General features: G+C 47.4%; 1 protein-coding gene and 1 long non-coding RNA gene across 2 annotated transcripts in view; one reads left to right on the forward strand and one right to left on the reverse strand.

Annotated features, from left to right (window-relative positions):
* Positions 1–10,383, reverse strand: part of LOC143823859 (uncharacterized) — an 85,751-nt gene extending 75,368 nt beyond the window's left edge. Inside the window, exon 1 of the long non-coding RNA XR_013226607.1 lies at positions 10,000–10,383. This is a non-coding gene — a long non-coding RNA (uncharacterized LOC143823859). The remainder of the gene's footprint in view (positions 1–9,999) is intronic.
* FTO (FTO alpha-ketoglutarate dependent dioxygenase) overlaps positions 1–18,363 on the forward strand; it is a 202,490-nt gene that overhangs the window by 165,724 nt on the left and 18,403 nt on the right. The gene's annotated exons all lie outside the window — the stretch shown is intronic.

Consider the following 18,363-nt stretch of genomic DNA (forward strand, 5'->3'; position numbering starts at 1 on the left):
TTTGGCGTGCTGGCTGTTCCTTGACAGATGGACAGGAAGGAAGGAAGGAAGGAAGGAAGGAAGGAAGGAAGGAAGGAAGGAAGGAAGGAAGGAAGGAAGGAAGGAAGGAAGGAAGGAAGGAAGGAAGGAAGGAAGGAGATTGGAAGTGGAGTGAGAAGGAAGGAAGGAAGGAAGGAAGGAAGGAAGGAAGGAAGGAAGGAAGGAAGGAAGGAAGGAAGGAAGGAAGGAAGGAAGGAAGGAAGGAAGGAAGGAAGGAAGGAAGGAAGGCCATCATTTGTCACACCATTTCATGATAAAACAAGGCAAATTGGGTTTCCACCAGCCTACCTGGAGAGCAGGTCTTGGCTCGTTTATCCCTTTCTGTTCAGGAGGTCAATATGAGAGCTGTTCCTGGCTTAGTTTAAATCGTATTGCCAGGCCTTGCTCGTAGGGAGCGTAAGACCAGCGAACGAACAGTATCTGTGATGGGGAGAGGGGGGGGGGGGGGAGAAAGTCAGTGTTGTGCTACCGACTTGCATCCATCCAGAGAGGGAATCATTTGTGACACTCTGGGGACAGTTTTGTCACCCTGACAGTAATGCTGTTATGCACCAAGTTGACACACCGGATGAATCCATAAAGACAGATAAGTAACTGTGAAAGTGGCTGGGGATCAACCGGAGTGCTACCGCTCACTTGCAAGTGACAAATAGGTAGTTGTGAAGGATTGAAAATCCAACCCAACACAGAGAGATGTCAGTCTGGAGCTAAAATACAGCCCAGATACACAGAAGGCCGAAGTGCCGGAGCCCCTGGCGTACGCGGGGAAAAGGTTAACTCCAATGTATACCATTGCTTTCTCGTTGCTATATATATTCATTTATGGGAGTGTGGGTGTATCTGTGCATCTGCAGCAAGACTGTAAATCATCTCTGCCTTTAAACATGGCAGCAAAACTTCCCCCTACTGTCGTTGTTGTTTCCCGCCCCCGCCCCCAGGTCAATTAGCTCCCCGCTCCTGAAAACCCCAGTTAGAGCCGAAAGGCAGCATTATGAGCCAAGTAGAGAGGGCAGTGGTTCTCAACCTTCCTAATGCCGTGACTCTTTAATCCAGTTCCTCATGTTATGGTGACCCCCAACCGTGAAATTATGCAAGTGTTCTTTTGCAGAAGTTAAACCGAAACTGACCAATGGTGTGAAGATCCATTGTTCAGGATGGTATATAAATTGTTGTTGTTTTTTTCCCGGCGTTTCTCAGTTCAGTTCTGTCTCTTGTCCCACCTTGCTGATCTCGCTCTTTTCCGCTGCTCCAGACGGACAAACGCTCTATCTTGATTTACCCCGCAAGGCTGTTGTGTGGGTGGTGCCTCGCCCCCCCACGGCCAAGCTTCTTGCCCTGCCACGACCCCTTTGAAAGGGTCATTTGACCCCCAAAGGGGTCCCAATCTCCAGGCTGAAAGCCACTGGGCTAGAGCGAGATTGAGATGATTTTGGCTCTCCAGATGTCCATGGACTACAATTCCCGCATGGACATCCGGAGAGCCACAGTATGGCCACCCATGTTGTAGACGGAAGAGAGCTGTGGGATAATGGATCCATTTAGAAGGTGACTTCTGAAGGGGATAAAGGCTTCCTACGTCGATTGCCTTGTTGCCGCAGACATTCAAGCTTGCTTGTGTTCTTTTTGTGTGGTTCTGTCATTCTGGGTCCCACTGCTTTGCTTTGATGTACTAGGAATCTTTGCCTTGACCTGGATGGCCCAGGCTAGCCCAATCTCAGAAACTAAGCAGGATCAGCCCTGGTCTGTATGGGAAGCCACCAAAGAACGTCAAGCTCATGATGTAGGGACATAGAATCATGGGGTTAGAAGGGGCCATACAGGCCATCTAGGCCAGCCTCCTGCTTAATGCAGGATCAGCCTCAAGCATCCATGATGAGCATCTGTCCAGCCACTGCTTGAAGACTGTCCGTGGCAGGAGGGAACTCACCACCTCCTTGGGCAGCCAATTCCACTGCTGAACTACTCTATGAAACAAATTTTCCCCTGATATCTAGCTGGTACCATTCTTCCTACAGTTGAAACCCATTATTGCAGGTCCTATGCTGTATAGGGACCACCCCCTACTACTATTCACTTCCAGCCCAGGAAATCTTTTTTTTTTTTTTTAATTTTGAAGCATTTTCAGTAAACCAATAGAGGTCCCCATCTGCAAATCTAAGGAAAAATAGCTGATTATGGCTTAACTGAAAAGGAAAGGGGAAATGAAGCAGCATTAAAAGTAATATGGTGCCAGCTAACCAAGAAATAGTTTTGTATTATCAGTCATATTTTTTTTTCATGTATGTTTGAGGTGGTTTATTAGGGATCTGGCAATTCAGAAAGAGGATCCTTTTGGTGATTTCAAAGTCCATTTTTTAAAAATTCAGAGAAGGGGCCAGTTCAGTCTTGGGGGATTGATTCCCCCACTTGAAATGTTTGCATTCTTTGCTGGTTATAGTTCTTGAGATGGTGGGGGATAAGCGGATGAAATGATGAAGACGTACGCACGTGCCATTACAGCCCCACTGATGGATACCGAGCTCAGCAAGAAGCTTTCGAGCTTGTGAGAAGCAGAGGTGATTTTCCCTGTCCATCCAAGCACCAACCCAGGTGAAGTTCCAAGACCTGACAAGATCAGGCTCAATCATACTACCATCCCTCCACCAGATTAAGATAGGCCTATCCCCCAAAACAGCAAGTTCCTTTTAAGCTGTCCACAGCAAAAATTTGGCACCTGGAAAATGAGTCAGGGGAAGAGCATTCCGCAAATGGGAAGACCTTGCCTTCACCCCAGAATTGGGGTGTTTGATGTAGAGCTGCCCCCCTCCCTTACCGGGGCTAGGAATCCCCAGTCCTGAGCCTTGTCCCGCCCCCATCAATTAGCTGGCTGCTGATCAGCTGACTCACTAGCAGTGGGCGGAGTCTAGACCAGTGTCTCAGTGTTACCTCTGGCAGCACAGAGATGTAGCTTCTAGCATACACCGGAAATGATGTCATCACGTTGCCAGCAACACAGGCACTTTCTAGAATTTGAACAAAAACTCTGTGGAAAAAATGGGCACTGCCATAGAGTTTTTGCCCGAATGCCAGAGTGTCCCTCCATCACCAGTCATGTGATGGCCCTTGCAGGAGGTGACAGCACCGCATTACCGGCTACCTCACTGAGATGCCGGTATAGCTTCCCCTGCTGCCAGTTGTCCGTCCCCGTCCCCCCAACCCAAACCAGTTGTTTGATTATCGTGTTTGACGTCCCACATCTAGAACTTGCTTTTGCTGACAGAGAATTTGGACAGTGCAGCAATGCAAATGAAGGCACTAGGTCTGAGAATGACTCTTGGAATGACTCCCAGAGGTCAATCTTCCAATCAGGGAGGGGAACCACCAGCAAAGGTCAAAATTGAATGTCTTTCCCCGTCACCATTAATTGTACCAGGCCGACCATATCTGAGCATTTCTCTAGAGCAGGGGTAGTCAAACTGCGGCCCTCCAGATGTCCGTGGACTACAATTCCCAGGAGCCCCTGCCAGCGTTCGCTGGCAGGGGCTCCTGGGAATTGTAGTCCATGGACATCTGGAGGGCCGCAGTTTGACTACCCCTGCTCTAGACTGACAAGTGTACGTTTGGGTCCTTTTCCTTTGCAGCTCAAATACGTCTTCCATGTTCTTCCCGGGAGCCGTGATACTTTATTTAAGTGGAGTTTCCCCCAAACTTTCACTCTGCGTCGCTGGCTCGTTCATTTCAAGCACACTGCCTTTTATTGGCTTGTCTCCTAATTCTGTTGATTAAAACACAAGCAAAACCCAGCCGACTTGAACAGGTTGAATGCCGCATCTGTGCCGGAGATAGCGGCGCACTTATTTACAGCTCCAAGAAACGGAGCCCAAATTGCGTCCGCGATTGCCGTCGAGTGGATAAGCGCCCATTATGAATTATCCTTAATTATAGCGATTTCCTAAACTAATAAACCTGCTAAATCTTTATTGCAAAGGTTAGTTTACGCAGCGCACATAAAACCCGCATGTGCTACGCATCGGCCACCAGCTGCCTGACGGTGTGTCGCTACGGCTCTGAGTGTTCCCATAAATTTTATGTTGGTTATATTAAGAGTCAGTCCGTATCACTACCCACAGATGCCAGCAGACACGAAAATGGCTCTCCTGTGGGCTTGGTGTCCCCGGAAGCTAGTTGTGGCTAATGTTCCATGTAGTATTTGTACGTGAAAGCAGCAGATTGAGGAGTTTATTTACAGATGAATATTTCAATCCACGTTAGCTCAGACTGGCCTGCTCCCTCCACACACACCCCCCCAACAGTTTATTTGTATGCTAAATAATTCGCCCAAGCTTCTTGTTGACTTTCCATAGTACTTTCCGCTGAATGCAAACAAGGGAGCCAACTCCAGGTGCGCAGAGGGCTAAGCGGCGCCCTCCCCCTTTTAAATGTGGGTCAGAGCCCCCGGATCCTGCAGACTTTCATTTCCATTATTGCATTTGTGAGCTCTCGCCGCACTTCTTTGGTCTGCCGCATTCATCATCGCCCTCCGCTCGTTTTGCTGTGCAGAAACGGGCTCAATCAAGGCAGTGACGGTGCAATCCGAGCAGAGTCCAGTTTTCTATGTCTGTTTTCACCGGAGATTCCAGGAACTGAAACTGGGATCTTCTGGGATCAAAACAGATGCTCTGCCATGGAACTGCAGTTCTTCCCAGAAAGTTATCTATCCCTTTGAGATTGAGACCCCCCCCCCAAAAAAAAAAATCATGCCATTTCAAAACGCTCATTCTGCTATCTGGTAGTTGCAGGAAACTGCTTGGCAATTGCTGAAAATGGGAGAGTAGTTGCATTTGTCCTATAGAATGGGTATTCAAGTGGACCAATGGTCTAGAACAGGGGTAGTCAACCTGTGGTCCTCCAGATGTTCATGGACCACAATTCCCATGAGCCCCTGCCAGCGTTTTCTGGCAGGCGTTCATGGGAATTGTGGTCCATGAACATCTGGAGGACCACAGGTTGACTACCCCTGGTTTAGAAGACAAAGAAGAAGAGTTGGTTCTTATATGTCGCTTTTCTCTACCTGAAGGAGTCTCCAAGTGGCTTACAGTCGCCTTCCCTTTCCTCTCCCCACAACAGACACCCTGTGAGGTGGGTGAGGCTGAGAGAGCCCAGATATTCCTGCTCGGTCAGCACAGCTTTATCAGCGCCGTGGCAAGCCCAAGGTCACCTAGCTGGTTGCATGTGGGGGAGTGCAGAATCGAACCCGGCATGCCAGATTAGAACTCCGCACTGCTAACCACTGCACATAAGGCCGCTTCATGTGTTCCTGTGCGCTCACGTGTTACAGGCTGACCCACCGAGGTCACAGGCATTCTAAGCTCACTGTAGTCTAACCCCCTCCCCAGGAACTATAATATCAGATTGCTTTATGGAGCTGTATGAGGAGCATCGAGACTTTTATGGCTGACGCAGTCTATAAACTTGTAGGGTGCTTTGGAGCCGCGTTATGATCAGGACTGTCAGCCGATTACTCTTAGTCAATTAATCACGTAAGTTGCGAGCGAGTAATTAAATCGCGTTGCAGGCATGCAGTTGCATGTTAATTGCAGTCATCCTGAGAGCGCAGGCAGGGAGGCGAGATCGAGTGGGCAGGAGCGATCCTTCAGAAGAGGCTTTCTGCCCTCTGCGTGATCAAAGGGGAATGCCTCTTTTAAGAGGGCTTTTATCGCCGGTCGTTTCTGTGTTTACTTGTCTGAAAATAATTTGCACTCCGTTGAAAATATACGACCCAATGAAGCAGGGTCACATGGTTCTGGAACAACAGGGTTTTTAAATCAATTTATCTGCTTAATCACCTAAAGCAGGGGTAGTCAAACTGCGGCCCTCCAGCTGTCCATGGACTACAATTCCCAGGAGCCCCCTGCCAGTGAATGCTGGCAGGGGGCTCCTGGGAATTGTAGTCCATGGACAGCTGGAGGGCCGCAGTTTGACTACCCCTGACCTAAAGGCTGCAGTGCTAAGAATGGTAGTTCTCGATACACCTGAGCATGAAGTACCTCCAAGTTGCCACTGACATACGACGACCCCGTAGGCTCTTCAAGGCAAGCTGCCGCCCTCAGCATAAAGACCCTCGACTTCCTTTGTGGTCTCCCATCCAAATATTCACCAGAACCGACCCTGCTTAGCTTCTGAGATCTGATGACCTTGGACTAGCATGGCCCTCTAGGTCAGAGCATATTTCAATACTTAGTAAGAGGAAATAACTCTATAAAACGATGCTTTGAGGCCTTTGCAGTCAAAAACTGGGACGTAAATCTAATTCCCACTTGTCTCCTGCCTCTTCACCCACTTGGTGTAGTGGTTAGGAGAGTGGATTTCTAACCTGACGAGCCGGGTTTGATTCCCCACTGCCCCATGTGTGGCCAGCTGGGTGACCTTGTCTCACCACAGTACTGATAAAGCTGTTCTGACTGAGCAGGAATATCAGGGCTCTCTCAACCTCACCCACCTCACAGGGTGTCTGTTGTGGGGAGAGGAAAGGGAAGGGGACTGGAAGCCACTTTGAGCCTCCTTCGGGTAGAGAAAAGCGGCATATAAGAACCAGCTCTTCTTCTTCTTCAGTAATCTCAGGGCTCTCTCAGCCTCACCGACCTCACAGGGTGTCTGTTGTGGGGAGAGGAAAGGGAAGGTGAATGTAAGCCACTTTGAGACTCTTTCTGGTAGAGAAAAGTGGCACATAATAATCAACTCTTCTCCTTCTTCTTTGATGTTTACGTTTGTTGCATTGTTAGGAATGCTCCTTTATCCAGGATGCTGTGCTGGTCTCCATCACCTCTAGATGCAAATTTTAAAGACCCAGGTGATCTGTTTCCTGTTGCAGCACCAAGAGTTAATCCACAGAGCTAACATCTCCCTCCCCCCCCCCATGAGATTGATTTCCATCATTATTATTGCTCACCCTAAGAATTGCCCTATTGATGGGTACGGCTCGCTTTCGGTCTGTACAAAAGCCACAGACAACCCGGTTATCAATGTACATCTCTTGTTTTCCATCTCTGCCTTCAGCCTATTTGCAAATATTATTCAGATGCTGTGTGCATATTCACTCCCCCCCCCCCATTGATTTTGGATTACATTCATTGCATCCTTCCTTGATTTGTACCTCATTTACTGATTGTGCTGACTATGTCCTTTCAAAACAATGGCTGGCTGGCTACACAGTAGGAGTTTTCACACATTGCTGGACCAGTTCTGCTGATAGTGAGATAGCCATTGCATCCCCATTCGTAACGAAGGACGGGATTCACAGAAGAGGCTGCCTGTTGTGTCTCTGAATGTTCTACGACCAATAGTTGCAGCGAGACGCAGCAAAACCTCAGAAGGTGGAAATTCAGAATCATACAGATCTGGAGAAGACTGCAAAGGACCATCCAGTACAAGCCTATCCCTTCTCAGGGACTTAAATTCCATACACTCCTGACAGGCGCTCATCCAGTCTCCTCCTCAAAACTTCCAGTGAAGGAAACTCCATCATCCTCCAAGACAGCATATTCCATCTGTAAACAGTCCTCACTATCTTTCTAATATTTAAGTGGAACCTCTTCTCCCATAGTTTGAACCCATTGTTCCTTGTCCTAAACTTTTAGTACACAAGTTGGTCCCCTCTTCAACCTGTCTACCTTTTACACAGTAAAACACAGCTATCCTAGCATCTCTTGTCCTCCCCTTCTCCAAGTGACACACACCCAACTGTCTCAACCTTGCCTCTTAAGGCACGGATTCTAATCCTTCAACCATCTTAGTCGTCCTTCTCCAAACACGTTCCGACATGTCAATATCCTTCTTTAACTATGGCGGCCAGAACTGGACACCATATTCCAAATGAGGTCTAACCCAGGGGTAGTCAACCTGTGGTCCTCCAGATGTTCATGGACTATAATTCCCAGGAGCCCCTGCCAGCATTTGCTGGCAGGGGCTCCTGGGAATTGTAGTCCATGAACATCTGGAGGACCACAGGTTGACTACCCCTAGTCTAACCAATATGGAATAGAGTGGCATGATTTCTTCCCTTGCTCATCTAGATTCTGCGCTCCTAGCCATGCAGCCTAATATCGCATTAGCCTTCTTAGCTGCCAGATTGCCCTGTTGGCTCATGTTCAGCTTATTGTCCAGCAGAACTCCTAAGTCCCCAAGTCTCCTGTTTGAGAACGAGCCTCTTTTATTCGAGGGTAAAAGAAAAGCAAGTCCAATTTTAATTCCAGGGAGGGAAGAAGGGATTCCAATCTGTCAGAAGTTTTGAGAGTGCTTATTTAATTGGATGGGAGTCTGGCAATTGGCTTGCTTAGACGTATCCCCCCCCTCCCCACCCCCGATCAAGCAGGTGAACATCCTACCCCGACTAATTCGCCGGGCCCGTCATTTCTTTGAACTGTCTTAGGCATGCCTAACCGCTACATGCTGGCAACAAGAGTAAACACTGTGGACAGAGGAAAGGAAAAGAGAGGAGTCACTGTGAATAAAGAGAGATTACAAGACAGCCCATCTGCTGGAGCCCTGAATGGAATGCCTGTCACCTCTTGTTACGAGCAAGAAGAACCCGAGCTTTATGACAATCATACAGGCCAGTTTATTACAAGAGCAGGAGGGAAGGCAACGCAGACCTTTTCCTGCAGCCTGACATGATGTCAAAAATATCCGTTTCGAGGAACTGCGCGGACAGGAGAGTGAGTCGGGGCTGTGCGTAAAGGCTAACAAGAAATATAAAAAGGACTTGAGGAAGAAGAGCTTGGAAGCATTGGCAACTTTGGGGGGGGGAGAACTAACTGGGCTTCCCTACTGAATAGCCGCGAAAAGGCAAGCAAACAACTGTCGGGTGAATTTATCAAAGGGCTGTCAAGCAACAAAGTCCGTCAAGGAAGGGGGATGAGAATAGAGGGGAGCGGTAAAGTGGGGACATCTTGATCGGTGGCAATTAAGGCTGTATTTAGCCCAGAGATGGCCCAAGCTAGCCGGACCCCATCAGTTCTCAGAAGCTAACCAGGATGGGAGACCTCCAAGTCCAGGGTGGCGACGCTGGGACAGTCAGTGGCAAACCGCCTCTGTTCATCTCTTGCCTTTGAAAATATCTGTCATTTAACCTCAGAAGAGGGTGCACTTATCAGTGAAACTGAAATAGGTTTGGATGTCATCAAAGCAGCTGTGGCGTAGGTGGGCCCAGGCTAGCCTGATCTCTTAACATGTTAGAGTTGGCTCTGCTTAGCGCATGAATGAGAGGCCATCAAGGAAGTCCGGGGTGCTGAGCAGGGGCAGGTAATGGCAGACCACTGCTGTCTGCCTCTTGCCTTGAGGACCCCACGGTTCTCACTATCACTAGTTCGTTGCATAGGAAGGAAGGAAGGAAGGAAGGAAGGAAGGAAGGAAGGAAGGAAGGAAGGAAGGAAGGAAGGAAGGAAGGAAGGAAGGAGATTGGAAGTGGGGAAGGAAGGAAGGAAGGAAGGAAGGAAGGAAGGAAGGAAGGAAGGAAGGAAGGAAGGAAGGAAGGAAGGAGATTGGAAGTGGAGAAGGAAGGAAGGAAGGAAGGAAGGAAGGAAGGAAGGAAGGAAGGAAGGAAGGAAGGAAGGAAGGAAGGAAGGAAGGAAGGAAATCCTCAAGTTCCTTTGGGACACTTGAACCTAAGAACAGCTAAAGCTGAACTCAACCAGTGGTCCATCTAATCCAGCATTCTGTTTCCACCAGTAACCGGTCATATCTGGATCAAGTTGCAGAGCATTTTGGCGCTTTGCCAGTTCGTTCTTGCTACGACGAGGTTAAACTTCCAGCTTTGCCCCCCCCTCTCAGAAAATGCACAAATAGAGCGTCGTTGTGTAATGGGCTGTTTTGGACATTGATTTTGGATGGTCTGTGAGACAGATGCTGACATCACAGATTGATGTCTCTTTAAAACAGTGTCTGGCGCGTAACCATTGGGAGAATCAAAAAATATCGACATACCGTTTGCTCCAGAGGACTCGCTGGAGGCTTCCTTTGCATTAATCGGAGCCATCAATTCCGAGGGTTCTTTAATTATTCCAAATCTGCCTCTTTCTGCCCAAGAGGGCCAGTTCGGTGAATTTGATCCAGCACCCGAGTAACCAAGAAAAACCCGTCGACGAGCGAAAGTATCATAAACGTGGGTGTGTCGCTTCATTTGTTCGTTTCCACACAACGGCCCGCCTTCTTCTCAAATTGCACAGAACCGTCCCCTCGCTTGGCACAGAGAGGCCATCGATTGGCCGGATAACTTAAGGGGCCAAGGAAGCAACCGGGGTTGTTTCGCGCAGTGAAGTTGATGGTTTTTGTTTGTGTTTAACCCCTCACCCCGGCACCATCAATAGATTGAAGACGTCGTTTGTATCTGCAAGTGTTTCTTTAATTAAGACCTTTTAAAAATCTTTGCTATCGATTCGTTCCATTATCTTATTGATTAACTGCAGTGGATCGTGTACTTGGTCTTTAGTGGAGGAACAGTCTCAGCCGGTGGTTGTTCCCCACAGATGGGAGCCGTGGGGGGTGGGGGGGGGGGCTCGGTTGCCTTGCCTGCCTGCCTGCCAAAGCAGCCTGGGGTTTAATGACGTCCTGGCTGCCATTCGCTGTCTGACGTGAGAAAAACCAGTCGCTCGCTCCTGCTGCTGTGACCAGGATTCGAAGTTTCCTTCCAGCTTGTTCAGCAAGCAGCTGCTGAGCGGAAGAAGCGTTTGGAGATCTGGGCTTGCGGTGGGATGTTTCAATGTTGCGCTTCTCCTGCGGGAGCTGCAGGTTAATGCAGGGCAACTTGCAGGTGTCATTTCTACACTGTTGCCTTTCCACGCTGAGAATGCTGCAGAGCGTGGTCATTTTTTAATAAAGCCCACCTAAGGCGCACCACAATCTTGGGCAGAGTTGGTGATGGGAAGTTCTGTCAAGCCACATGGTGGGCATGTTTCTCCCCATGCACTGAGTATACCGTTGACCGTTCTGAGGTGGTGAGCTCCCCCTCACTGGCAGTCTTCAAGCAAAGGTTGGATACACACTTTTCTTGGATGCTTTAGGATGCTTAGGGCTGATCCTGCGTTGAGCAGGACTAGATGGCCTGTATGGCCCCTTCCAACTCTATGATTCTATGATTCTATGATTCTGATGGTGCCATCAAGTCACAGCTGACCAGTGGTGAACCCTTAGGGCAGCCTTTCTCTACATTTTTACCATTGAGCAACATTCCTCAGGCTTTGAGAATTCCCAGAAGTGGCACGATTGTGCAGTGTATGGTTGGGAAGCAGAGCTGTGGGCACACCCACCTGGAGCCCCTCCCCTTCCCACCCCCTCCAGGTCCATCATTGGCCGTTTTGGGAAGGAGGGCAGGTCCATGTGACCATATATGGTTATAGCAAGACTCAAGATTCAAGACAACTTTAATGGCATGTCCTATCACTCAACAAATGCTTAACAAATTTTATATATATTGAAAATGAATTCACCCCCACCCATTCAGGAAACCCTGCGAGACCCATCAAGCTATCCCAGGACTTCATGAAACCCTGGTTGAGAAAAGCCTGTCTTAGGTTTTACAAGGCAAGAGATGTTCAGCGTTGGTTTGACATTGCTTCCCACCGTGTAGTGACCTTATCCCATGCTTGCTTGCTAGGAAGTAAGCCTCATTGAGAGACCTGGTCTTTGAACCACGAGAAAAGAAAGGCGGGGTATAAATGTTTTCATAAAGTTATTTATTTTTGTAAAATGTTTATTGATCCATGTTTGTCCCGAGCACCTCAGTTCTCAAGGCAGTTTCGTTGATAGTTCTGAAATCTCCGTAAGGTTGTCACCTTTGCTGATTTTCTTTATTAGCATACTTATTTTTCAGTTTCTGGCCACTAAGATTTATTCTTGAATTGTTGGAATGGGGGGGGGGGGACATGCATTGCCATTGGGGGATCCAGCGTTGGATCCAGATTCAGCTTTTGTTTAAGGGTTTTTCTTTCTTTTCTTAAACTCGGCAATTTAGAGTTTTCTCACTTACTTGCGTCTGTCCGGACGCCAGAATGAGGTCATAAGGAGTAAAACACCTGTCGGGAGCTCAAAGTTGTCGAAAACCTCGAGCTGCAGAATATCAAACATTCGTTTTTTGTTTTGTTTTGCAAGATAAGATTAGGGGTCTCTTTTTTAACAAGCTTTTGTGTACACGTTAAGGAGGGCTTTGATCACTTGCTGATACCTGTGTTTCTTCAAGAGGTCCGACACGGCTTTCTTAATGCAGCAGCTTCTGACCCGGTCTCCGCCATGTGTGTACCGGAGGGCAGGGAGAGGCTCTTTCCCTTCAGAAGTCTTTCTTGGGTTTTTTTTTTTCAGTGGCCTTCAGTCCCTGTGCAGAAGGGTGCTTCCCTCCCAGCCTTCCATACAATTGCAATCGAGACTGGTTATAAAATGACCGCTGTGGTTATCAAATGTAGAGGGAAGGGAACCTCAAGGCACTGGCCCCTTTCCAAAGAGCAGGCAAGGAATTCAGTGAATTAAAACAGCTCCATTTAAGCTGTGTTGGGTTCTAGCGTCACTTTTAAGAAGAGTGGGTTTTGATACCCCGCTTTTCTCTACCTTAAGGAGTCTTGCAATCGCTTTAACCTTCCTCTCCCCCCAGCAGGCACCTTGTGAGGTGTGTGTGTGGGGCTCTTCTTCTTCTCTAGGGCTGTCAGGTGTCCCACAGTGATGGGAGACCTCCAACCCAGCATTGTATATCTGTCTTTGTGATGGTGCAGCGTCACTCCCGGGGCAAACTTAGGCGTGATGTCATCACATCAGGGTGATGCTCTAGAATCCCACGGGAGCTCTCCAGATTTCAGTGGAGTGTCCCCTGGATGCAATATCACTTCCAGGCTTGCAACAGAAGTGATATCGTGCCGGAAGAGCAACTGCGATTGGTGTTGGTCTAAGCAGTCCTTAGTGACATGAATGGCCCCTGCTCTCTACGAATGGGCAAACTCTGCTCATGTGCAAAGGGGATGGTGGTTAACAACATAAACCTGTTCAACAGGGGCTCATGTTTAAGCACCACAGTTAAACATGACATGGATAACTCTCTGTCTGTGTCTCTGCCCCGTTCTGGGCTGAGAAGTGTCTTTCCCAGCCCTGCTCCTTTTCAAGGAATTGAACCCCCGGAGTTCTTTGGCTTGTGTAGAGCGCAGATTCTTCCATTGATCAGTAGCTTTGGCCCAGCCAGCTGCCAGTCAAATGTGCAACAGGCTTGCTGGTTTAATTTTTGTTTGCCTTTCTAACCCGCCTGTACCATATTCCATTGGCAACGTCCCAAATTAGATTTTTTTTTTTAAGAAAGAAAAAGAAATTATTACTATTGCTCGGTGCTCCTGAGACTACCGATTGCATCCCGATTTCCCTGCTAATTATAGCATAGCAAAAACAGAATTGGCTCAAGGAAGATTAATAATGTGGCGCCTTGTCTTTCTCTCCTGGAACAAGCCAAAAACTTTTTCTTAATTGTGAGAGTCTTAAAAAGGGGGCGAGAAAATGAATTCTGGCACCGTCAATCTTACCCGAGTTAACCTTCCCCAGATACTGTCAGCATTTTATTACAATTATTAAAGAGAAAGAGACAATTGCCCGCCCCCGACTCCGTTTCATATTGTTCTGATTATTGAGATTCGGCCGCAGATCAACTGAGCAATTAAAAACTCTAAATAACACTCCTTGAATTGTCAGACAAAGGCTGAGCTTCCCTGTGGGCAAGGTTTATTTTTCAAGATCTTTCCATCGGAAATGTCTCCTACCAGCAACTGATTCCGCTAATTGGGATAAACAGAAATATTTTGCCAGCTTAACAATCCACAACCTCCTCACGCGATAGGGATAAGAGGAAAGAAGACCAGCTTCCCTTTTAGGCAAAGTGAAATGGTTTCAGAAGAGCAGCCTTACCGATATTGCAAAAAAGCTATACTATTTCATGGCATTGAAGGATTGTGTCTATAGGTCATGATGGCTGGTTATGGAGGGTAGTTCTTCAGTGGGGCTGGGATTTCCTTGGCCTCGTGTAGGCAGTTGGGTGGAGACTTCACTGGCCGCAGTGCATTCTGGGATGGGGGCTCCAAGTCCAAGGAGGAAGAACATAAGAGCCCTGTGGGATCAGATCCAGTGGTCCATCTAGTCTAGGATCTTGTCCCACACAGTGGCCTGGGCCAACAACAGGACATAGAAGTGGATACCTTCTTGTAATGTTGCCTCCCGGCTCTGAGATTCATAGGTTTAGTGCCTCTGAATGTCAGTCACCATGGCCAGTGAGGTAAAAATGAGAAGGAAAGATCCTGAGTTGCTTAAAGAAAGGACAGGATGACAACAACATGGATAGGTAGATATTAGGGGGTGATGGCTGAACCTCACCACTGCTGGTACTCCCACAAGAGGGTACCACAGTACCCCTTACTGTGCTGGCTCTGTGGAAATGATCCAGCTCATCTAATCCTCAGTACACTGTTGTGTGGTGATCCATTGAGTAGCCTATATATTCAATCCTGTTTACTGTGGGTTTCCTGTTTGAACCATCCTCTTCCTCCTGTCATGCAGCAGCCCATAATGTAAATCTTTCTAGGTCTACCATGTTAACCATAAGGACATAAGAGAAGCCATGTTGGGTCAGACCAATGGCCCGTCTAATCCAACCCGCTGTGTCATGCAGTAGCCAAAACTCAGGAGCCATCAGGAGGTTTACTAGTGGTACCGGAACGCAAGAAGCTCTCCTGCTATTGACCCCCCAAGCACCAAAAATGCAGATCATCACTTCCCCAGACACAATGTTCCATCTATTGAAACTCACTCTGCTTGTGGCTGTCACCACGTCCTGCAACAGTGTGTTCCAAGTGTTAATTACTCTTTGGGTGACAAAGTACTTCCTTAAATACCCAAGTGAGCCCAGTGCTTTTGTAAGTAAGTACATAAACCTTTAATGGCATTATACAAAGATGTTCCATTTAAGAAAACATACGCCAACTGTGCTTTTATAGTTCAAGGAATGTATGATCTACTGTGTCATCAAAGGGAAATGCCATAGCTTTCTCAGTTTTAGAGAGAGTATAATGAGACCAGAGATTATCTTCTCTCTCCCTCTCTTTTTAAAAACTCACTGTTAGTTAATGAAGTAATGGGCAGGTTGCGGGGGGTGAGGGAGGACACCCTAATGATCGGGTGGGGAGCAAAAAAAATTAAATGGCTTCCAAACCCCCAGCGAAACTGCTGAAGAAGTTTGGAGAACAATGCGGCTTTCAAAATCGATGTCAAATTCTTCCGATGACCAAATCTGTCCTTATCTGTAATAGAGTCTTTTTACAAGCTTTGCCCGCCCTGTAATTTTCTGTTCAATTTAGATAGCAGATTTAATTAACTGTTGGTGAAACAACTGTTCTTTAATAAACCTGTAATAAAAATTGAATTTAATACGACGCGGAGCTTACCGTGACAAACTGCTATGCACTTCGGAATGCCAATTTCCTTAAGAAAGCCAGAATTGCATTATTATGATTCCAGGAACCTATCCAGGTGAAAATAGCAAAAAGGATCAATGAGCGGAAGCAGAGCATATAGTTTATAAGTAGAAGGTCCCAGGTTCAATCCCTGATATCTCCCATGATGGAAGTATGGGCAACTGTTCGGTCTCTGTTTTAATGTTATAATTTAATGTACGTATTTAAATTTTGATTCCAATTATGTTTTATCCTACTGTAATCCACCCTGAGTCTCATGAGATAGGGTGGTTAATAAATATTATACTGATAACAACAATTACTAGATTATTGCTATTACTAAACAATAGGGATAATTTCATTCTATAACTGGTTGGCCACTGGCATGAGACAAGACCCTGGACTGCAGGGGCCACTGCTCTGATCCAGCAGGACTCTTCTGATGTTCAAGGCACTGTAGTTATTTCTCATCACACGCTTTCCCAAATCTCCACTCAACCCCAATCCTCAGTGGGAAAACTCTGGCCGGTCAGTTTTTGCTCAGCTTAATCTATCTCTTTCTCAGGCTAGCTCAATCTCACCAGATTTCAGACACTCCAGGAAAGGTGCTAGCTAGAAGAAGAAGAAGAAGAAGAAGAAGAAGAAGAAGAAGAAGAAGAAGAAGAAGAAGAAGAAGAAGAAGAAGAAGAAGAAGAAGTAGTAGTAGTAGTAGTAGTAGTAGTAGTAGTAGTAGTAGTAGTAGTAGAGTAATAGTAGTAGAGTAGTAGTAGAGTAATAGTAGTATAGTAGTCGTAGTCGTAGTAGTAGAGTAGTAGTAGTTGTAGTAGTAGTTTTAGTAGTAGTAGTAGTCTCAAAGTGGCTTACAGTCGCTTTCCCTTTCCTCTCCCCACAACAGACACCCTGTGAGGGAGGTGAGGCTGAGAGAGACCTGGTATTCCTGCTCGGTCAGAACAGCTCTATCAGTACTGTGGCGAGCCCAAGGTCACTCATCTGCATGTGGAGGAACGAGGAATCAACCCCAGTTTGCCAGATTAAGACCCGCCACTCGTAACCACTGCACCACACTGAATGAGAGCCAAGCTCCCACCTTCCACACGCAACTCTCCTTATGGCACTCACATATTGTGAACTCAGCTGTGAACCAACCTCTCTTTCATCTGCTCTGTGATACTCATGACCTTTCATTGAGAACCTTGGCGTGTTTGAGGGCGTGATTTCTGTAGCTGTCGGCGTAGCCATTGCTACAGTTCTGGGGATTCTCTAGCCTGGCACCTATTCCAAAAGTTTACTCTCCGACCCGTGTTTCCCATGTAGAACACTTGATCCGAACAATGTTCCTTCGTTTGGACAGGTTGCGCTTGTCCGCTTTGTGAGGGGGAGGCGCCCATAAGAACAACACATCGAAACGGCGATCAGACTCGACAACGTACCGTTATCTTCTTGGAATTTAATGGGTATTCTTTCCCTCTCGCTCCTTTCCCCTCATGCTGCCTTTTGTCTCCCTAATGCGATCTGAAGTCTTTCCCGTCCTGGGAGGCCCTGTCCTTCTGTCTTTCAGAGTTAACTTCAACGGGAGCAATAAAAAAACCTGGGTGCTTTTTAGAGCGTTAAATCTGTCGGGTTGAAATTTGTCGTGATGTCTTTTCAGGAGTGCCAGGTGCATGTCACGGAGCGGGAAAGTTACTCTGCAGGTAACTCAAATCTCTGCGAGCAAGCCGACTACACGAAGAAGCCATTTCTATCCCACTGAGTCCTGTAATCTTGAGTGTGTGTTGTCGAGATTGAGCCGAGCTGGAGGGAGTTGGAGGACGAGATTGGCTGCCTCGGAGTGGCGAGAGGTTGACCTGAATTGTCGTTCCGTATGCCTCAGAGACTCTGGTTGTAGCTCTAGACTCTTTTCTGCTTCCTCCTCCTCCTCCCGGGGTCACAGTTTGCTACGAAGGGGTGCATTGGATGGAAATAGGCAGCTGGAAATCAGTTGGGTGGAAGAGTTCAGGAAGGGAAAGCCGGCTGCCTCCTGGGCCCGCTGGAGAAGTGACGGGTCAGAGGTAATCTATCGGCAGAGGCCTGTATGTCCGTGCGCTGCGTACCTTTTTTGACGGCAAGCCCCAGTGCTTTTAGACAGAAGTATTGTCAATGGTATTGATCAGATGATCTGATAATCCAGCAAGGCTCCCTGAAGTGTTAAATGCCCGCCCTTCCGCGGGGTTCTAAGTGTGGAAGGAAGGCAACTCTCGGTGGAATTCCCAAAGTACAGCTGCCTGCGATCAAACTGTGTCATGCGTGCCAATTCCAATCCATCATTTTTGCTGACCACTTAAAGAAAAAAAAGAAGCCTGGCCCCGCAACTGCATTTAAGCTTTGCTTTATTTCCACCGCGACCTGCTTGCTGGTTGTACAGTTCCGGCGAGATGTTTGGGGGGAGAGACAGACAGAGGGTTGTGTAAGGAAAACCTTCATTTGCCTTTTGCAAAGGCGTCTTCGAGGAAGTTAAGGCACTCGGCAAGGTCGAGAGCCTAGACATGGGTTTCCACGTTGGTCTCCCATCCAAATAAAAACCAGAGCCCACCTTGCTAAGCCTGTGAAATTGGATCAGGCTAGACTGGGCCGCCCAGGTGAGGCTCTGTATACTTAGTTATAGCAGGCTTTCTCAACAAGGGTGTCCTGAATGGGTGAGAGTGAATTGATTTTCATATAGTTTTTTTTATGTGTTAAAGATTTATCGGGTGACTTGACTATATACAGTGGCTGGGAGGGGGGCGGATTTAGCTGTAGTTTTAGGTGTAGTTTTAATGGGGGCTTAATGCATACTTTTGTGACCCTCCGCAAGTCATTGCCGAGAGTGGTGGGCTAAAAATCAAATAATAAACAAACAAGTATT

This window comes from Paroedura picta, chromosome 14 (genome assembly GCF_049243985.1).
Source record: "Paroedura picta isolate Pp20150507F chromosome 14, Ppicta_v3.0, whole genome shotgun sequence".
NCBI classification, from domain to species: Eukaryota; Metazoa; Chordata; class Lepidosauria; order Squamata; family Gekkonidae; genus Paroedura; species Paroedura picta.